General features: G+C 33.7%; 1 long non-coding RNA gene across 1 annotated transcript in view; it reads left to right on the top strand.

Moving 5' to 3' along the window:
- LOC136838775 (uncharacterized) overlaps window positions 1–23,353 on the top strand; it is a 256,954-nt gene extending 233,601 nt beyond the window's left edge. The window contains exon 3 of the long non-coding RNA XR_010853109.1: window positions 23,236–23,353. This is a non-coding gene — a long non-coding RNA (uncharacterized lncRNA). The remainder of the gene's footprint in view (window positions 1–23,235) is intronic.
- Window positions 23,354–24,000: the final 647 nt, after the last annotated feature.

Here is a 24,000-nt window from a genome sequence, read left to right as displayed (position 1 = left end):
CCCTTCGGGGATGTACGCAGACTTCTCTCCAAATGGAGAGAGAGAGAGAGAGAGAGAGAGAGAGAGAGAGAGAGAGAGAGAGAGAGAGAGAGACTGTGGTATCCTAGGAAGACCTATAGCGGATTACGAGTCTCCTCCGTCTCTCTGGTTCCCTTTGAAAGCCAAGGAGACCTCGTTAATTTTTGTTAAGATAATAAGAACAATCTGAGAGTTAAATGGCTACAAAAAAAAGGATAGACTAAAAATAAATAAATAAATAAAACAAATGTATAAAGCAGCTGGTCAAGATGGCATTCATCCAAAAGCACTCGAGGAATTGGAACCTTTAATCAAACTCAATTTGTATCAGTCCATGTACTCGGGGACTTACCTGATGATCGGAGGACGACTTTCATACATCACACAAGTGAAAACGGTGAACGAAGGAATCTCGAAATGAATGAAATGCTTTGCCTTAAACCAGCAGTTATATAAGCGATGTTCTTTAGACATTTTTCTATTGATATGTGCCGCGTGACAATCTCATAAATTTAAGGTGAGAAACACAGAACAGGCTTTGTAACAGATCAACATTTTTATGTATGAATATAGGATAGTACTGCGATTGCAATTTCCATTCATTCGCTTTCTTTCTACTACTACTACTACTACTACTACTACTACTACTACTACTACTACTACAATAATAAGAGCGGGCTTCTTAAGTTCCGTATAACAAAGGTGGTTTATGGATCATTATCACTGTCTGAAAATGTTTAAAACGAAAGTACAGTATGAGAAGTTAAGCAAAAAAAAAAATATATATATAAATAAATAAATAAATAAATACGCAGCATACCCAACAACAAGACCAGTATCCATAACAATATTGTCCTGCATGAAAAGAAGTGATTCGAAAATAAGAAGTCCTGAATCTGCACGACAAACGGTTTTCTTAACAGTCCACACGTGTGCTAAGATCTTTCCATTTGGAATCAATCATATCGATTGTAACCTACTGCCTTGTAACATTAGTGAACCAAAACAAATGCCAAGCTATCAGGTAAATAAGTGATATTTACGTTACCTTTAGTGAACCAAAATAAGCACTATTCTTTTAGGTAAATAAGTGATATTTACGTACTTTTAGTGAACCAAAATAAACAATTCTTTTAGATAAATAAGTGATATTTACGTACTTTTAGTGAACCAAAATAAACACTAATTCTTTTAGGTAAATAAGTGATATTTACGTACTTTTAGTGAACCAAAATAAACACTATTCTTTTAGGTAAATAAGTGATATTTACGTACCGTTAGTGAACCAAAATATACACTTTTCTTTTAGGTAAATAAGTGATATTTACATCACCTTTAGTGAACCAAAATAAACGCTATTCTTTTGCATAAATAAGTGATATTTACGTCACCTTTAGTGAACCAAAATGAACACTATTCTTATGCGTAAATAAGTGATATTTACGTCACCCTTAGTGGACCAAAATAAACACTATTCTTTTAGGCAAATAAGTGATATTAACGTCACCTTTAGTGGACCAAAATAAACACTATTCTTTTAACTAAATAAGTGATATTTACGTCACCTTTAGTGAACCAAAATAACTTTTATCATTAGTTTCTTGTGTGGAACTTTGTCAAAGGCCTTTTGGAAATCTAAGTAGAGTATATCTATTTCTCTACTACTGTCGTAAAACCCAATTATGAAATGAAAAAACTCCAAGAGGTTTGATAGGCAGGATCTGTTTTGTCTGAAGCCGTGTTGACTGTTTAACAACAGGTTGTTTTTATCAATGTGATCCACAATTTGATCTGCAATTATTGACTCAAAATCTTACGAGGAACTGACGTTAGACAGATTGGTCTATAATTTCCTGGCTTTTCTCTTGGACCTCTTTTGTAAACTGAGGGCACATTACCTAGTTTCCATCCTTTTGGTGCCTTTCCTTGTTCTGCAGTTTTTCTGTAGAGTTTATATAGGTGCGGAACTATCTCCTCTTTTAACTCTTTAATTTTTCTTGGATGAATCCCATCCGGGCCAGGAGATTTAAATTTGTTTAGTTTTTCTATTTTGTTTTTAACGTCTTCTTCCGTAAATATTATTTTATCAAGCGGTTCTGCCCTTCATATTTAATAGCTGGTTCAGGGATTGAGGAAGTGCCTTCAATTGTAAAAACATTAGTAAAAAATTTATTCAATAACTCGGCTTTTTCCAAGATGAAATAATCAGTGAGAGAGTGGGATGGCAAGGTGGTAGAAAGGCGGTTTGAACGGATGTAAAGTAGAAGGTTTAAAGGGAAAAAGGTTCTAAAAGAAAGGAAAAACATAAATGGGTAGACAATTTCAAAATCTGCCAGTAACGGGAAAAAACAGCAACGATTTTCCTTGCTTTGATTCTTTTATTTATATATTTATATATTTATTTTTTGTATGAAAGCTTATGCCATTATCATCATCCACAAATCCTTTCTTGACATTCGGTGAATCACGCTCAAATATTCTTTTTCTAGATTCACTCATGAAAATACAGTTTTACATTTATTAAAGCAGAACTAGCCGATAACATAATTATCCTAATAATTATAATGTAATAATCAGCTAGCAGTTTCGCCATGAATTAATTGATATGCAATGATGCCAATAGCATCTTTCTAATTACCAATGATTGCTCTGAATCAACTGAACCATAATCAAAGGTTCAACAAATTGCGATGATAAAATCATTTTTCAGTGAAACTTCGGAGTAAGCCGATACCAGACCTTAATAATTCAAACGTTCAGTGATATAAGTTTTTCTTTACTTACACAGAATCAAACATACCGCTGCTCACGGATAAGGTGAACAGCTGCCTTTTATATATCGGAAAATTTCTCGCATCAAAATGTTTACTGGTTAAAATATTGTTTAAGTTTTCTCCATATGCACTTCCATATAACGTGAAAAATCGGAAATTTAATGAGTTACCGCATAAGGCACAAAAAGGATAAAAGGGCACTAAGGACACTAAACATCTTTCGGGATTCTATTTTGACTTTCACCTGAGAAGTGGGAAAATGAAGTATAGGAAGACATTTGCGACTGAGTTTCAACTCCGTCGCCACTATTGCCATTCATTTAGAGTACTCCGCAATAATAGGTCTTCCTAGGGGACTACAATAATTTTCTCTAGAGAGAGAGAGAGAGAGAGAGAGAGAGAGAGAGAGAGAGAGAGAGAGAGAGAGAGAAGTCTGCGTACATCCCCAAAGGGCAAATAGCGTAAAGGAAAGCGAATCACAAGCCTTAACCTGCTGTGAGAATAACGACCCGTGGGAAGAAACATTTGCAGTTGTGTTTTCCTTAGGACGTGGGATCTTTAGGGCCGAATTTACCCAACAATGGAACCACGGAGGAAGGATATTTTCCTTTATTTTTGTGGGAGTAACATAAAATCTATTGCCTTACTGTGCAAATTTACAAATATTGTAATGTGTCTGTTACCTCCCTTTCATGAAATGAGTATAGGATAGTTATTACGCGATATCTTCCCTGCAGAAGAAATTAAATTTTAGAAAAATAGATGTTTTATTATAAATTAAACTCTGCTGGTGCAGCCGTAAGTTTACGAGGGAGTCTTCTCCCTAAATATACAAAATTTACAGATACGGATTATCTGTCTCCATTTCACTGGCTTCCTTTTCAGAAACTGGACACCTTGTGAATTGTTGTTATAATAACAACAATCTGAGACCTAAATGGCTACAAAAAAAGATAAAAAAATACACAAAGAGTAGCTGGTCCAGATGGCATTCAGCCAAAAACACTCCAGGAATTGGAACCTATAATCAGACGCATTTTTGTTTTATAAGTCCAGATACTTAGGAACCTACCTGATATTTGGAGGAAGACTCATAATAAGCACAAAAAATGTCGCCGGAAGATTTCCATACAGGCTGAAAAGCTTTGCTCTAAGCCTAAAGTTCATAAACGGTATTCTTTTGACAGTAATTGTGCCACGTGACAATATCATAACTTTAAAATGAGAAACTCGGAACTTGTATTATACCAGTTGAATATTCAATCATGAGTCCAGGATAATACTGCGTTGTAATTTTCGTTGATTCGCTTTCTTACTGCTACTACTGTTACTAAAACTACCCCGTAGCGGGGTAGCGCTGTCACTGCACCTCATGCGGTGCACTGTAGGCACTACTTAAGGTTCTTTGCAGCGTGCCTTCGGCTCCTAACTGCAACCCCTTTCGTTTCTTTTACTGTACCTCCATTCATATTATCTTTCTTCCATCTTACTTCCCTGCATCTCCTAACAAATGATGCATAGTGCAACTGCTAGGTTTTCCTCCTGTTTCACCTTTCAAGCCGTGTACTGTCAATTTCCGTTTCAGAGCTGAATGACCTCATAGGTCCCAGTGCTTGATTCTTTATTCAGTCATTACCACAAGTATTACTGCGACTAGGAGCGGGCTGCGTAAGCCCCGCATAGCATTATCACAGCTTGAAAATATATAAAACATATGTGCAGTAGCAGGGGGAGGTTAAAAATAAAAAAATAAGCAACATACGCAATAACAAGACCACAATAGTTCTGTCCAGCTCGGAAAGAAGTAATTCGAATATACCAAGGGCCTGAATCTACAAGTCATTCACTTTTCTTTTGCAGTCCTCACACTTGATAAGAACTTCCCTCTGAACTCTGTCACGTCGATTACCACATCCCGCTGCCATACGCCAGTGAACCAAAATAAAAATTGTTTTATTAGTTTTAATGAGTGAAGTTTACTTCATGTATCCAATCTATTTAGAAGCACATGCGTTATCTCTTTCTACTTTAAAAGCCTTCAGTTCATCCCTCAAACGACGCAAGCGATAGACCTGAGTCTTAAGAATAATAGGAGCCAGGAAAAATTGACAGGATGGCGATGCAAAGCCTGAGAGTAGCTGGAAAGAAACCGCTTCTATGACCTAAAGTGTGATTCCTTCTGTCTATTAACGGGATTATTAAACCTTCTACCTAATAAGTTATCTGTTGTTTGCCTTATTCACATTTCATTTCATGGCTTCTTTCCACAAATTTTAAGTAGAACCAACGAAAATAAAGAGTTTTTATGGAGGCGTTATGCTCTTAAAAAAAAAATTTCACATCTATCTGAGAAAATATGGAAAAGGCAAAAAAAATGAAGAGAACTCAAGGGGGCATTTTGATTTCAGCAGAAGCCTTGCTTTCATTTTTATTAGAGAAATACAGGGAGAAAATAATAAACAGCTGACAACTACTCTGAAAAAACTACAGGTCCGCGTCTTAAATTATTCACCTAAGAGAAAGTGTGTAGATTTTTGCAACGATTTTTATTTCTTTGCTTCTTTTATTTATTTATTTATTTATTTATTTATTTATTTATTTATTTATATATTTTGTGTAGGAAATCTTATGCCATTACCTTCTTCCACTAATCCTTTTTTGACATTCGATAAATCACGCTCAAATATTCTTTTTCTGCTTTCACTCACGGCAGTATAGTTTTACATCTATTAAAGGGGAACTAGCCAAAAGATCACATAATCATCCTAATAATTCTAATCTAATAATCAGCTAGCTATTTCGCCATGAATTAATTGATATGCAATGATGCCAATAATATCTTTCTAATTACCAATCATCGCTTTGAATCAGTCGAATCATAATCAAAATATTCAACAAATTGCATTAATGAAATCATTTTTCATTGAAACGTTAGAGTAAGTAGATGCCAGGTCTTAATAATGCAAAAGATCGAGTGATAATAATTTTTTTTCAAATACAAATAATCGAACATCGGTGTTCATTATCAAAGACTGAAGAATAAGGTGAACAGTTGCATTTCGTGTATCGGCAAATTTCTCGCGTCAAAATATTATCAGATCAAACTTTAATAGAATTTCTGTCTGTAGTTCAATAATAAATAATAAGCCTGAAAATCTAATAGTTTTTGCATAAGGCACAAAAGAGCCCAAAGGAATCTAAACATCCTTGACGATTATATTCTACCTCTAATCTCAGAAATACGGAAATGAATTAGAGGAAGACATTTATGACTAAGTTTCAAAACCGTCGCCACTAGGAGGCGCGAGCGTAGCGAGTAACCTTGTACACGCGATTAACATTCGGAGTACTCCGCAATAATAGGCCTTCTTAAGAATACTACAATCTCTCTCTCTCTCTCTCTCTCTCTCTCTCTCTCTCTCTCTCTCTCTGCGTACATCCCCAAAGGACAAATGGCGCAAAGGAAAGCGAATCACAAGGCTCAGCCTGCTGCGAGAATGACGACTCGTGGGAATAAACATTCGCAGTTGTGTTTTTCTTAGGACATGGGATCTTTAGGGGAGAATTTACCCCGCAATGGAACCACACGGAGGAAAAACATCTCTTTATTTTTATTGGATTAACATAAAATCTAGTGCCTTCCTGTAAAGCTTGCAAATATGGTGATGCATCTGTACCCTCCCTTTCATTAAGTGAATATGGGACAATTGGAATCATTAGAAAAATAGAGACACTTTATTCTAAATTGAACTGTGCTGATGCAGCCGTGAGTTTTAATGAAATATATTTACGAGAGTTTTCCTTCCTAAATGCACAAAATTTGCAAATACCAATTATCCTCCTCCTCCCCTCACAGGCTTCGTTGTCAAAGCCTGGAAGACCTCGTGAAACTACAATAATTATAATAGTAAGAACAAGATTATCTGAGAATTAAATAGCTACAAATAAAGGGAGGGGGTAAAAAAAAAAACAGACTCACAGAGCAGCTGGTCTATATGGCATTCATCCAAAAACACTCCAGGAATCAGAACCTATAACCAGACACATTTTTTATCAGTCCAGACACTCGGGAACCTACGTGATGATTGGAGAAGGACTCATATGTTATACAAATAAAAAAAGCTCACCGAAACATTCTCATAACCTGAAAAGCTTTTCTCTAAACCAAAGGTTCATAAACGACATTCTTTTGACAATTTTCAACAGTAATGTGTCACATGACAATCTCATAACATTTAAGTGAGAAATTCAGATCTTGTATTTTAATAGTTGAATATTATCAATCATAATTGTAGGATAATAGTATATTTGCAGTTTTTGATTATTCACTTTGTTACTGCTGCGTTGTAAGCCCTGTATTGCATTATCACAATTTGAAAACATATAAAGCATGTGTAAAGCGGCAGAGGGAAAGATAATAAAAAATAGATAAATGTCGCAATACCAAGAATAGTGTTATCCTTAAAAGTACTGCCCTGCAGGGAAAGAAGTGATTCGAATATACTGTGTCCCTGAATGAACATGACAGTGAGTTTTATTTGCAGTCCTCATATTTGCTTTATACCTTCTGTTTGAACTCAGTCACATCAACTGCCACATCCTACTGGCAAGCAATATTTATAAGGTAAAATAAACACTATGTTATTAGGTATGTGGGTGATGTTAACGTCGTATGTTAATGAGCAAGCGCGTCATTTCTTAATTTAAAATGCCCAGCCCATCCCCTAAACGACGGAAGCGACTATGTTTCTTTAAGGAAGAAAAGTTATATAAAACAGGGAAAGCATAAAGAAGAGGCAATTTTCCACCCCGACAGTAGCGAGGAAGAAGAAACAGCGTCTGTGCGCTAATGTGTGATTTCGTCTGTTCCATTACAGAATTACTAAAACATTTACCTAATTACGTATCTTGTTCAGTGCTCGCATTTGCCGGCGTTCTTTCGGCAAAGTTCAAGTACAGCCAACAGTAATCCCTTTCATGGGGGTATTACACTTTTCAAAGTATATTTGGGAAGGAGACTCTCTCGTAAATATGTTTCATTAAAACTTACTGCTGTATCACCAGTTTAATATTTTTTTTTCTTGTATGGAAAAGATCACTTGATGATTATTGTCCTACATTCATTTTAGGAATAAAGTGGGTACAGAAATATTACCGTATTTGCAAACTTGTAGAGTAAGGCAATAGATTTTATGTTAATCCCATAATAATACAAGCGATGTTTTTCCTCCGTGCGGTTCCATTGTTGGGTAAAATCGAGCCTAAAGATCCCATGTCTTAAGGAAAACACAATTGCAAATGTTTATTCCCTCTGGTCGTTATTCTCACAGCAGTTTGAGCCTTGTGATACCCTTTACTTTACTCCATTTGCTCTTTGGGATGTACGCAGAGAGAGAGAGAAGACTTATTATTGCGGAGCGCTCTAAATGAATGCTAATGGCTGCTACTAGGTTACTTACTACATTAGCGCCTCCTAGTGGCGACAGAGTTGAAACTCAGTCGTAAATGTCTCCCTATACTTCATGTTCCTGCTTCTTAGATGAAAGTCAAAATATGATCCCCAAGGACGCTTAGAGTCCTTAGTGTCCTTTTATCCTTTTTGTGCCTTATGCAGCAGCTCCTTAATTCTTAGGCTTTTTATGTGAAGTATATACGGAACATAAAATTAAACAGGAGTTAAACAGGAGTTTATTCAGTTAATATTCTGATGCGAGAAATTTGCCGCTACATAAAAGACACCTGTTCACCTTATGCGCGAGCTCTTTCATAATGAACAGCAATATGCTTGATTATGTGTAATTAAAGAAAAATTGATATCACTCTTATTTTTGCATTATTAAGCACTGGTATCGGCTTACTACGACGTTTCATTGAAAATTGATTTCATTAATGCAATTTATTAAGTCTTTGAAAATGATACTACTGATTCAAAGCAATCATTGGCCATTTGGAAGATATTATTGGCATCATTGCATATCAATTATTTCATAGCGAAATTGCTACTAGATTATTAGATTATAATTAGAGGGTTGATTATGTTATCGTTTGGTTAGTTCTGCTTCAAAAAATATAAAATGAGTGAATTTAAAAATATAATTATTTCAACGCGATCTTATGGATAATATTAATTACATGAGCTTTCATATAAAATCAGTATATAAATAAATAAAGCAATAAGTAATTAAATAAGTAAATAAATAAATAAATGACGCAAAGGAAGAAAAATCGTTGCAAAAACCTGTACACTTTTCGCTCAGGCGATTAATTGAAGACTCAGAGCTGTAGTGTTTTCAGTGTAGTTGTCAGGTTGTTTATTATTTTTCCCCTGTTTTTCTCTAATAAATGTAAAAGAAAAACTTTGCAAAAAGCATAAAGCCTTGTTGAAATCTTTATTTTTATGTTTGCTTTACTATAATTTTACTTATATTTTCCTCAGATTTGAAAGCTAAAATTTCTTTGGAGAGCAAAACGCCTACATGGAAGCTATTTTTGTAGGATTTACTTGAACTTTGTGGAAAGAAGAAACAAAAATGCAAGTAGCAGGGGGAGAGTCAAATAAAAAAAAATACGCAACATACGCAATAAGAAGACCAGTGTTATCCTTAATAGTACTGTCCGGCATAGAAAGCAGTAATTCGAATATTCCAAGGGCCTGAATCTTCAAGACAATTTTCTTTTGCAGTCCTCACCCTTGCTAAGAACTTTCCCGCTGAACTCTATCACATCGACTGTCACATCCGGCTGCCATACATCGGTGAATCAATTTAAATTGTTTTATTAGTTTTAATGAGTGAAATTTGTCTCATATATCCAGTCTATTGAGAAGCACGTGCGTTATCTCTTGCTAATTTAAAAGCCTTCAGTTCATCCCTCAAACGACGCGAGCGATAGACCTGAGTCTTAAGAATAATAGAAGCCAGGAAAAATTAACGGGATGGCGATTGCAAAGCCTGACAGTAGCGGGAAAGAAACAGCTTATATGACCCAATGTGTGATTCCTTCTGTCTGTTAACGGCATTGTTAAATCATCCACAATAAGTTATCTATTGTGTGCCTTATTCACATTACATTTCGTGCCGCCTTTTCACAAATTTTAAGTACAGCCAACAAAAAAAAAAAAAAAAACCTTTTATGGAGGAATTATACTCTTCAAAGAAATTGCACCTTATGTGAGAAAAATATGGAAAACACAAAAAAAAATGAAGAGAACTCAACGGGCATTTTGATTTCAACAGAACTCTTGACTTTATTTTTACTAGAGAAAAACATAGAAAAAATAATAAATAACCTGACAACTACACTGAAAACACTACAGCTCCTGATGTTAAATTATTCACCTGAGAGAAAGTGTTTAGGTTTTTGCAACGATTTTTATTTCTTTGCTTCTTTTATACATTTATTTGTGTATTTATTTATTTATTTATTTATTTTGAGGAGGAAATCTTATGCCATTATCTTCTTCCACTAATCCTTTTTTGACATTTGATAAATCACGCTCAAATATTCTTTTACTGTTTTCACTCACAGCAGTATAGTTTTACATCTATTAAAGCGAAACTAGTGAAAAGATCACGTAATCATCCTAATATTTCTAGTCTAATAATCAGCTAGCTATTTCGCCACGAATTAATTGATATGCAATGATGCCATTAATATCTTTCTAATTACCAATGATTTCTTTGAATCAGTCGAATCATAATCAAAATATTCAACAAATTGCATTATTGAAATCATTTTTCATTGAAACCTTAGAGTAAGCAGATACGAGTGATAATAATTTTTTTTCAAATACAAATAATCGAACATCGGTGTTCATTATCAAAGACTGAAGGATAAGGTGAACAGTTGCATTTCATGTATCGGCAAAGTTCTTGCGTCAAAATATTATCAGATCAAACTTTAATTGAATTTCTGTCTGTAGTTCAATAATAAATAATAAGCCTGAAAATTTAATAGCTTTTGCATAAGGCACAAAAGAGCCCGAAGGAATCTAAACATCCTTGACGATTATATTTTGCCTCTAATCTCAGAAATAAGGAAATGAATTAGAGGAAGACATTTATGACTAAGTTTCAAAACCGTTGCCCCTAAGAGGCGCGAGTGTAGCGAGTAGCCTTGTACACGCCATTAACATTCGGAGTACTCCGCAATAATAAGTCTTCTTAAGAATACTACAATCTCTCTCTCTCTCTCTCTCTCTCTCTCTCTCTCTCTCTCTCTCTCTCTCTCTCTCTCTCTCTCTCTCTGTACATCGCCAAAGGGCAAATGGCGCAAAGGAAAACGAATCACAAGGCTCAACCTGCTGCGAGAATGACGACTCGTGGGAATAAACATTTGCAGTTGTGTTTTTCTTAGGACATGGGATCTTTAGGGGAGATTTTACCCTGCAATGGAACCACACGGAGGAAAAAGATCTCTTCATTTTTGTTGGATTAACATAAAATCTATTGCCGTACTGTGGAGTTTACAAACATGGTGCTGCATCTGTACCCTCCCTTTCATTAAGTGAATATGGGACATTTGGAATCATTAGAAAAATAGAGATACTTTATTCTAAATTGAACTGTGCTGTGCAGCCGTGAGTTTTAATGCAATATATTTACGAGAGTTTTACTTCCTAAATGCACAAAAATACAAGTACCAATTATCCTCCTCCTCCCCTCACAGGGCTCCTTTTCAAAGCTTGGATGACCTCGTGAATTGTAGTTATAATAATAAGAACAAGGTAATCTGAGAATTAAATAGCTACAAATAAAGGGAGGGGGTAAAAAAAAAGGCAGACACACAGAGCAGCTGGTCCAGATGGCATTCATCCAAAAACACTCCAGGAATCAGAACCTATAACCAGGCATTTTTTATCAGTCCAGACACTCGGGAACCTACCTGATGATTGGACGAGGACTCATATATTATACAAAGTAAAAAGCTCACTGAAACATTCTCATAAGCTGAAAAGCTTTTCTCTAAACCAAAGGTTCATAAACGACATTCTTTTGACAGTTTTCAACAGTAATGTGTCATATGACAGTTTCATAACATTAAAATGAGAACTTCAAATCTTGTATTTTAATAATTGAATATTATCAATCTTGATTATAGGATAAAATACTACATTTGCAATTTTTGATTATTCACTTTCTTACTGCTACATCGTAAGCCCTATATTGCATTATCACAGTTTGAAAACATAAAAAGCATGTGTAAAACACTAGAAGGAAAGATAATAAAGAAATAGGTGACAGACGCAATACCAAGAATAGTGTTATCCTTAAAAGTACTGCCCTGCAAGGAAAGAAGTGATTCGAATATACTATGTCCCTGAATGAACATGACAGTCCTCATATTTGCTTTGAACTTTCTATCTGAACTAAGTCACATCGACTGCCACATCTTACTGGCAAGCAATATTTATAAAGCAAAACAAACACTATGCTACTAGGTAAGTGAGTGATAATAGTGTCATGCGTTAATGAGCAAGCGCCTCATTTCTTGTAAATTTAAAATGCCCATCCCATCCTCCAAACGACGGAAGGGACACTTACTTAAAGGAAGAAAAGTGATAAAAGACAGGAAAGGCATAAAGAGGAGGCAATTTTCCATCCTGACATTAGCGAGGAAGAAGAAACAGCGTCTGTGCGCTAATGTGTGATTTCGTCTTTTCCATTACAGAATTTTACTAAAACATTTACCTAATTACGTATCTTGTTCAGTGCTCGCATTTGCCGGCGTTCTTTCGGCAAAGTTCAAGTACAACCAACAGTAATCCCTTTCATGGGTGTATTACACTTTTCAAAGTATATTTAAGAAGGAGACCCCTCTCGTAAATATATTTCATTAAAACTTACTGCTGTATCAGCAGTTTATTTATTTATTTCTTTTGTAGGGAAAAGATCACTTGATAATTGTCCTATATTCATTTTATGAAAGAAGGGGATATAGACTTTACCGTATTTGTAAACTTAAACGGCAAAGCAATAGATTTCATGTTAATCCTCCGTGTGGTTCCATTGTTGGGTAAATTCGAGCCTAAAGATCCCATGTGTTAAGGAAAACACAATTGCAAATGTTTATTCCCTCTGGTCGTTATTCTTACAGCAGTTTGAGTCTTGTGATACGCTTTCCTTTACGCCATTTGCCCTTTGGGATGTACGCAGAGAGAGAGAGAGAGAGAGAGAGAGAGAGAGAGAGAGAGAGAGAGAGAGAGAGATTGTAGTACTCTAGGAAGACCTATTATTGCGGAGTGCTCTAAATGAATGCTAATGGCTAATACAACGTTACTCACTACATTAGCGCCTCCTAGTGGCGACGGAGTTGAGACTCAGTCGTAAATGTCTCCCTATATTTCATGTTGCTGCTTCTTAGATGAAAGTCATAATATGATCCCCAAGGACGCTTAGAGTCCTTAGTGTCCTTTTATCCTTTTTGTGCCTTATGCAGCAACTCCCTAATTTTTAGAATTTTTATTATTATTTGAAGTACATACGGAACGTAAATTAAACAGGAGTTTAATCAAGTTAATATTCTGTTGCGAGGAATTTGCCGCTACATAAAAGACACCTGTTCACCTTATGCGTGAGCTCTTTCATAATGAACAGCGATATGTTTGATTATGTGTAATTAAAGGAAAATTTGTATCACTCGAACTTTTGCATTATTAAGGCCTGGTATCGGCTTACTCCGACGTTTCATTGAAATTTGATTTCATTAATACAATTTATTGAATCTTTGAAAATGATACTACTGATTCAAGCAATTATTGGCCATTAGGAAGATATTATTGGCATCATTGCATATCAATTATTTCATAGCGAAATTGCTATTAGATTATTATTAGATTGTAATTATTGGGATGAAATGTTATCGTTTGGTTATTTCTGCTTAAAAAAATTGTAAAATGTGTGAATTTAGAAATATAGTTATTTCAACGCGATTTCACGACTGTTCTTGAAAGGATTTTATGGGTAAAATAATAATCGCATCAGCTTCCATATAAAACCAGTAAATAAATATATAATTAATTAATTAAATATATAATTAATTAATTAAATATATAAATAAATAAATAAATAAATAAATAAATAAATAAATAAATAAATAAATAAATAAATAAATAAATAAATATATGACGTAAAGGAAGAAAAATCGCTGCAAAAACCTGTACACTTTCTCTCAGGCGAAAAATTGAAGACCCGGAACTGTAGTGTTTTCATTGTAGTTGTCAGGTTGTTTATTATTTTTCCCCTGGTTTCTCTAGTAAATATAAAAGCAAAACTTATGCTGAAAGCTTAAAGCTTCGTTGAAATCTTTATTTTTTTTTACTTTACTGTATCTTTACTTATATTTTCCTTAGATTTAAAAGCTAAAATTTCTTCGAAGAGCAAAACGCCTACATGGAAGCTATTTTTCTTGGATTTACTTGAACCTTGTGGAAAGAAGAAGAAAAAAAAAAAGCAACACATGTATGTGTTGATAGATGATTTAATAAAATTCCGCAATTAAACTGACGCAATCACACATTGGCGCATAGATGATGCTTCTTTCCCGTTAGTCAGGTTGTGAAATTGCCGCCATATTTGTGTTTTTCCTGGCTTTTATGTCGTTTCTACCTTCAAGAGGCCGGGCTACCTCTTCCGTCGTTTCGGGAGATGGACCTTAAGAACTTTAAATGAACAAGAAATAACATACTTGTTCTTCAATACATGGGAAATATGACACAAATATAACTCATTCACATAATAGAACTTTTTAATTTGGTTTACTAACGTTGCATGGCAGCAGGAGGTAACAACGGTCGATGTGGCTGAAGTCCGAAAGAAAGTTCTTAGCAAATGTGAGGGCTGCTGAGGGAACTCTCGAATTTCCTTGCAGAATGTGGGCAGGAACATTCTAGAACCGCTATTCTCCGTGCTGGACAGTATTACTTTTACGGATAGCGCTGGTCTCGTTGTTGTGCATTATCTTAGAGCTCATTTTTATATTGTACTTATTATATACTTTTTTTTTGTCTGTTATACGAGAATGAAAAAGTCCCCTCTTTTTCTGGTATATTGTACAGTAGCACCAGCAGCAGCAGCAGCAGCAGCAGCAGCAGTAGTAGTAGTAGTAGTAGTAGTAGTAGTAGTAGTAGTAGTAAAAGCAAATGAACGCAAATCGCAGTAGCAGCATTATGTCATATTTTCATACGTAATAACGTTAAACCGTTATTACGCTAGTTCCGTGTTCCCACTTTAAAATTACGAGATTGCCATGTGACACGCATGTAGTGAAAACTCCGAACATCGTTTATGAAACTTCTGGTTCGGAAAAGTTTTTCAACATTCATGAGATTCTTATGGTCACGGTCTTTGTGCGTTTGACATATGACAGTCAATCCCTAATCATCAGGTAGGTCCCCGAGTACCTGGGCTGATAAAAAATGCGTTCGATTAAAGGTTCGATTTCATCGAGTGTCTTTGGATGAATGCCATCTGGACCGGCCTGCTTTGTGCGTCTGTTTTTTTTTTTTTAATCCTCTCTCGTAGCAATTTAAGTCTCAGATTGTTCTTATTATCATAACAACAATTCACGGGGTCTCTCATCTTTGAAAGGAAAGTCAGCGAGAAGGAAGAAACATATCATCCTTATTTGTAAATTTTGCATATTTCGGAAGAAGAGAATCTCCTGGATATGTTTCATTAAACCTTACGGCTGCACTAGCAGAGTTTAATTTATAATACGGTTTCTCTGGTTTTGTAATGATTTTTTTTTCCTGTCTGGGAAAGATCAATTAATAATTGACGTATATTCATTTCATGAAAGGGAGAGCACAGATATGCTACACTACCTTATTCGTAACTAATACAGTAAAACAGTAGATTTTATGTTAATCCTCAAAGAATAAGGACGATGTTTTTCCCCCGTGCGGTTCCTTTGTTGGGTAAATTCGCCCCCAAAGATCGCATGTCTTAAGGAAAACGCAATTGCAAATGTTTATTCCCTCGGGTCGTTGTTCTCACAGCAGGTTGAGTCTTGTGATTCGCTTTCCTCTACGCCATTTGCCCTTCGGCGATGTACGTAGACTGCTCCCCAAATGGAAGAGAGAGAGAGAGAGAGATTGTAGTACTCAAGGAAGACCTATTATTGTGGAGTGCTTTAAATGAAAGCTAATGGCTTATACAAGGTTAGCCACTACATTAGCGCCTCCTAGCAGCGACCGAGTTGAGACTCAGTTGTATAATGTCTTCCAATATTTCATGTTTCTACTTCTCAGATAAAGACAAAATATAATCCCCAAGGATGTTTAGGGTCCTCTGTACCCTTTTATCCCTTTTGTGCCTTATGTTGCAACTTCTTAATTATTAGACTTTTTATTTATATTGAAATACATGTTAACATAGACTGAATTGGAGGTGTTTAATTACTCAATATTTCGTCGAGAGTAATTTTGTCGATGCATAGAAGGCAGCTGTTCACCTTATCCGAGAGCTCTTAGATAATGAACAGCGATATGTTTGATTATTTGTAATTAAAGAAAAGTTGATATCTGGTATCTACTTACTCCGACGTTCCATTGAAAAATTTCATTTATGCAATTTGTTGAATCTTTGAAAATGATTCGACTGATTCCGAGCAATCATTGGTAATTAGAAAGATGCTATCGGCATCATTGCATATCAATTAATTCATGGCGAAGTTGCTAGCTGATTATTCGATTATAATTATTGGAATCATTATGTTATCGGCTGGCTAGTTCTGCTTTAATAGATGTAAAACTATATTGTCGTGAATTAATTTAGAATAAGAATATTTCAATGCGTTTTCTGGATTTTCGATAAGGGATTTTATGGATAATAATATTCGCTTCAGCTTTCCGACATCAAATAAATAAATAAATAAAAGAAGCAAAAGAAGAAAAATCGTTGCAAAAACCTGAACACTTTCTCTCAGGTGAATAATTTAAGACCCGGAGCTGTAGTGTTTTCAGTGTAGTTGTCAGTTTGTTTATTATTTTTTCCTTGTTTTTCTCTAAAAAAAAAAAACTTCTGCTGAAAGCATAAAGACCGTTGAATTCTGTTTGTTTTTTGTTGCCTTTTCCGTATTTTTCCTTATATTTGTATCAGATGAAAAAGGAGAAATTTCTTTGAAGAGCATAGCGCCTCAATAAAAGCTCTTTATTTTTGTTGGTTGTACTTAAACGTTGGGGAAAGAAGGCATGAATAAAAAAAAGCGACCTAGGCATACGCAAGTAGGTAGATGTTTTATTAATTCCTTAATGAGACAATTTTAATCACAAATTTGCACATCGAGGCAGTTTCTTTCCCGCTTCCTACCAGCCTCGAAAATGTCTTCTTTTTTTTTGTTTTTCTTGGTTCTTATAACCTTTCTTCCTTAAGAACCAAGTCTATCACTGCCGTCGTTTGGGAGATGGAATAGGGCTTTTAATTTACAAGAATTAACTCTTTCATTAGTAGAGGGGATATATGACATCTATATGTACATATATATATATATATATATATATATGTATATATATATATATATATATATATATATATATATATATATATATATATATATATGTGTGTGTATATATATATATATATATATATATATATATATATATATATATATATATATATATATATATATATATATATATATATATATATATATATACATACACATATATATGCATATACATATGTATATATATATATAAATATATATATATATATATATTTATATATATATATATATATATATATATATATATATATATATATATATCACTCATATACCTTTATAAAACAATGTTTATTTTGGTTCACTAATTTTTCACAGGGAAGTGAACTACAGTAAAAAAAAAAATAAAGAGGCAGACCCATAATGCCTCTAAAGTGATCATTTAGTCTTCATTTTTTTAATAAATTTCCAGTTAGGTAAATCCTAAATTACGCACAAAGGTGAAATTATGATCCTTTAATATAAAGTTACGTGACACTGTCCGTTCAGGTTTTTACTGTACGTTTTATGTTCGGTCTAAAGCATTCTTCGCTATCCTATAAATTTTAACGCTTTGTGAAGCTCGGTAGCTTCTCCTTATATGCTCGGGTTTCTCGCTCAGCTTTCATTTAATTCATCCAGTTGCCATATACGCCAAGCTTTTCATACTTGCAGTTTTGTATTTATGGTCATTCAACTTATGTGGCTCTCTGTGAACTTTATTGTTCTGTAATTTTGCCTTATAGTAATTTGGATATGTTGTAACAATTTTATCAGTACAAGGATTCCAGTATTATTTCCCACCGACAAAGCATATAATCACTATAGTTTTTCCCCCCATTTCTGTCACACTTGCCTTGTCATCGCAGCACTTCTACATGGTTAAAGGAATTGCAGGCAAATTTGGTACGAGGTTAGACAATCACGCGTTGATGTGCATAAAGGAAGATTGACTGTCTTTACGCCTGTCTCTCAAAGTCTTTTTTGCTTACCTTGCCATTACAACTCCTTTTACACTGCTAAAGGCGGATCTTTCCTAGATAGTGACCTTAACTTAGATTTCCTCTGGAATTGCCGGAGGTGCCATTTTTACATTAATGACTAGGCTCTAGTTTTAGAAAATGACACCGCCTTCTTGCTGTCTCCAAAATCCTCACTGAAGACTCCCCCAAGGGTTTTAACCTGGTCTGTATCCACCTTTGCGGCGTGTTTAGTACAAGAGCGTTGGGGATTACCGTAAAACCATAAAAAAAAGACTAAATATCATAAACATAATGACCCCCAAGAAATATTAGTCCCAGATGACGACGCCCGAACTTTGTTGGGGGTCACGACCTAGGACAGATCCCTAAGGGCTTTCAGTTGTATTTTGTACAAAAACAGACATAATTCATTTGATGTGCCTGCAGGAAGATCGTCCGCCTGCCAGTCTGTCTGTGTTTCTGTAACTTTAGTTTGTCACTTCAAATCTCGTACATGGGTGAGCGGCTTTCAGTCAAACTTGTTACCAAAGGCCGCCATGGGCAGTTTCTCTTAGAAGACCAGCCATCTGGTTCGTGTTTGCTGTTGCTCTGTATTTTCTTCCTCTCTCAGACATAACTAATTATCTATTGACATCCTTTGTTTTATCGGCAGTTTTGTCATACAGTAATTTGTTATAGATTTTATGTATTTCCCATCGGTACTGTTGTATTATTTCTAACCCCACCCGTACTTGTTTCAGCCAACATCATCTTGAAACTTTCAAGAACTTTGTATTTTCATTCATATATTTATATTCTGAGCTTTACCATTTCTTTAATAACTGCCTTTACATTTGTACCCTTCAACGACTTGTTTTCACTTTAATTTCTTACCTTCCAGTAACTTTCAGTCACTCTTGTCTCTACTGCAAGCAAAGTTCACTCAACCCTTTCTTTATTTTTATTATGACATTTCTGACGGTTCCACAAATCACTTTATTGCTTTTTCACTTTTGGCATCTCTTCCATAATAATATTTTACGCTTGTCTCTAAAAATAACATGGCTGAAAATTTGAAACCCTCCGGGTCACCCAATTTCTGTCCCTGGAATGTTCCTGTTCCTCACGATAGGACAAATTATTTATTGGACGACTCTCTCTCTCTCTCTCTCTCTCTCTCTCTCTCTCTCTCTCTCTCTCTCTCTCTCTCTCTCTCTGCGTCAATAACCTTAATGTCGTGACGCAAGTTTTAGTAACCATAAATCTCTCTCTCTCTCTCTCTCTCTCTCTCTGTGTGTGTGTGTGTGTGTGTGTGTGTGTGTGTGTGTTGTTTAACTGTAATCGACCTACTTATATAGCTATCTATTTAGTCGCCAACAAATCGTTTGGACGAATAGGGAGTTGTTTAGAGAAAAACATGTGCCTGCAACTGTCACCATTTACCTGCTGAATCTGTGATGATCACTGTGTGCAGAAAACTTCCACAACAGACGTTTTGAAGCCTCATGTTGTCGAGTATATTTTCTAACTGTAGTAAAGGAGAGAGAAAAATGGTAAAAAAAATGTTTACCTTACTTACAATTATGCGTGTAAATACCCTCAGTAAATGATAATTAAAAAGATTGTCTACTGGTTCCCGTTACTTGCTCTACAATAGTTATTTGGCAAAGTTAGTTATTTACCCTAAATTTATATGCTCGTTGGGGTATGTGCCATTTTCCGCTTCATAATATGTCATTCTCTGCAGCATGCATTGGATACCATTTATAGATGATTTATTATAATCCATAATCATAAATCACGACTGAATGGGACACAGGAAAGAAGAAACTTGTTCAGGCTCTTTACAATAAGATTCTTATTGTGCCTGCAAGAACCTCATAAAACTTGTGAAAGCACTAATGTATGAGTTAGTTCAATTATAAATAACTTGGAGTAAGCAGGATCAGGTTTCGTGAAGCACAAAACGTTTGCGAAAATAAATATATAAATACGTTCATAATATATATATATATATATATATAATATATATAAAAATTTGCCCACTGGTGGTTTCCAAAAATATCTTTTCATAAATGTTACACTAACATAACTAACTACTTAACTGGGAATTCATCATACAAAAAAAAGAATGATTTTATGAAGTAGTTTTATGCTCATACATACATACATACATACATACATACATACATACATACATACATACATACATACATACTTATTTACCTAATTCCGTACGTATAAAAGCACGTATTTATAAATGTATGAATGTAATATATATGGGTGTGTTTAAACGCATTTAGATATGTGCCAAAGTTTAGCATACCGCTTGAAGCTTCAGGGTCAGTAATGGTTAAATAAAATTTAGTATGAAGAAAATGTTGGTGTATATATACTGATATATGCTGTTTAAACCTTTTACTCAACAATTTGCTTAGCAATAAACTGATATACCTACAGCCACTTGTTCATGTTATTCTTTTTAATTATATTAACTTTTTGTCTCGAGAAGTGTGTTGTCTTTATGTACCCTTAGCAAGTTAATGTTATGATGTCTTAATAATAATGATAATCATATACATTATTTCAGCTCATGGCCATGTACAAATGCGAAATGTGGCTCTAGATGGGAGAGTAAAAGTTACCTATAAAAGAAATCAGTAGCTGCGCTCATGTTATTACCAATAGTATGCGACAATTATTACCTGTCCTTTCCCTTATAGAGAAGATAATTACCAGAAAAACATAGATACTTTAATATCAATTAGATTTGCTGATGCACCCATCATTTTAGAAAACGCATTTAGAGAGGGTCTCCCTCACTACTACTACTACTACTACTACTACTACTACTACTACTACTACTACTAATAATAATAATAATAATAATAATAATAATAATAATAATAATAATAATAATAATATTCAAAGAAATTGGATGCTTATTTCGATTAAACATACTTCACTGAAAAAACCTTGAGTCTCTTGGTCCTTTATAATGTTAAATGATAAGATGAACTGTTGAAATGACAACGGATATAGAAATTCATGCAACTATAAGGGATCAACATTATCCTCCAGATATACTTATTTTATTATTACTGTATTCTCTCTTGAATTTTAGTGATTTCCACATCTTAAGAACTGCTTTTTCATATTTTATATAGAAAATTGATCGGGAAAACAATGAGATATCGCATATATTCGACAAAGTCACGACAATTTATTATTGTCCGACACCATGTGAAATCTCAGATGTTGATAGAATTTGATGAAAGCACATGGTTGTATTTTTCATCAATATGTTATTGTACTCCGATTCAAGAGAGGATAGAGTAAATAATAAAATGAACAAACCTAGAGAATAATGTTGATCCATGATAGCCGTAGGAATCTCTACATCCGATGTCATTTCAATGCTTAATCGCTTCATTTAACAATTTTAAGCACCAGGAGAGAATATTTTTCAAATGAAGTTTGTTGAATTATTATTATTATTATTATTATTATTATTATTATTATTATTATTATTATTATTATTGTGTAATAAAAATCCACAATTACCTAATAAATAAACTATATTACTATGTAAAATACAAATTGTGGATTTTTATTACATAAATTTTTTCTCACGAGAATTTCTTAGGTATTATTATTATTATTATTATTATTATTATTATTATTATTATTATTATTATTATTATTATTATTATTATTATTGTGTAATTAAAATCCACAATTACATAATAAATAAACTATATTACTATGTAAAATACAAATTGTGGATTTTTATTACATAAATTTTTTTCATTAGGTATTATTATTATTATTATTATTATTATTATTATTATTATTTTATTATTATTATTATTGTTTAATAAAAATCCACAATTATATAATAAATAAACTATTTTACTATGTAAAATACAAATTGTGAATTACATAAATTTTTTATGAGAATTTCTTAGGTATTATTATTATTATTATTATTATTATTATTATTATTATTATTATTATTATTATTATTATTATTATTATTATTGTGTAATAAAAATCCACAATTACATAATAAATAAACTATATTACTATGTAAAATACAAATTGTGGATTTTTATTACATAAATTTTTTTCACGAGAATTTCTTAGGTATTATTATTATTATTATTATTATTATTATTATTATTATTATTATTATTATTATTATTATTGTTTAATAAAAATCCACAATTATATAATAAATAAACTATTTTACTATGTAAAATACAAATTGTGGATTTTTATTACATAAATTTTTTTATGAGAATTTCTTAGGTATTATTATTATTATTATTATTATTATTATTATTATTATTATTATTTATTATTATTATTATTATTGTAATAAAAATCCACAATTACCTAATAAATAAACTATATTACTATGTAAAATACAAATTGTGGATTTTATTTCATAAATTTTTTTTTCACGAGAATGTGAATTTCTTAGGTATTATTATTATTATTATTATTATTATTATTATTATTATTATTATTATTATTATTATTATTATTATGTCCTCTTCTAGTCTCTTCAAAAATGATGTTTGCATCAGCAAATATAATGTACAGCAAAGTCTCAGTTTTTCTGGTCTGTTTCTTCTCGTCATACTCCATTCAGAAATGGGTTAGGGAAGGAATTATCGCTACAGAGATGGCACAGTGTTTTGGATCTGATTCTCATTGTCTTTTTTATGTTATTTACATTTCTTCTTGAATCCGTTGTCATGTAGAATACAGAGTAATTAAATATATACTGTAGAAACTTGAAAAAATTTGTTTCCTTTATATCGTTGTTTTAGTAAGATTAGTGATTACAAGAGCATTAAAACAAATTTTATTATAATCTTTATTATTATTAGCAGAAGTATGATAATATATTTAACATTATTAGTAATAGTAATGGTATTCGAAATCGTGAAGTATGAAATGGAGGCTAACGATTTTCGTCTGTAATTTTACAGAGATGGGCAAGACGTCAATTCATCTCTCAGAAGTTTAAAGGTAAGTGACGATGTGGAATTCCCTGCGTCCGGTTTGGCTTCAGTGCTGTTGCTGAACAGTGCCAGACAGTGCCAGAGCACTGCAATTTTAACAACTTGTCGCTTCCTCATGGGATTTTAAATTGCGTCCTACCACTACTATACTGCGCTCAGCCCCGAATTGCAACTTTTCCGGAATTCTTTACCTTGCCCCTCCCTCCCCCCTCTCCACTCCCCTTCCCCCACTCCATGTTCTTTTCCTCTATTGCAGGGGATTCCCATTTCCGGCAACATGTGCAGCATTAAGTTTTGCGAAAGTTTTGATGTGGCTGATCCTACCGGATCTTTAGGAGCAATTTGTCTGCTGCGCGCCTTTGCTCAAAAGCCTTAGCTGGTGTTGGTCTCTGAAGGTGGCCCGTCCGCCCAGCCATCGAACGCCTAGGTCTCGGGTTTTTATATTTGTCTATTTTTGTTTCGTATTTACAAGCGTATTTGTTTATTTCACTTGCATATAGTAGTTAGATCGTAGCTTGTCCTTCGCCGTTGCGCTCCTTAGGTCTTAATACTCGTCTTGTAATTAAAAGAAATTAACCTCCTCCTTTCGCTAAGTCCACTGTTTGCATATAAAGTTTTGACAAGTGGAAATAACACACTAGTTAAAACAGCATTCAAAATTGGTAAAACATTTATTTGAACAAATTTTGCAGCTCAGTAAATTGGGATCTGATTTCAAATATATACTTATGT

This window comes from Macrobrachium rosenbergii, chromosome 5 (assembly GCF_040412425.1).
Source record: "Macrobrachium rosenbergii isolate ZJJX-2024 chromosome 5, ASM4041242v1, whole genome shotgun sequence".
Lineage (NCBI taxonomy): Eukaryota > Metazoa > Arthropoda > Malacostraca > Decapoda > Palaemonidae > Macrobrachium > Macrobrachium rosenbergii.
Note: the sequence above shows the minus strand (reverse complement) of the source record. Positions and strands in the feature narration are given on the sequence as shown.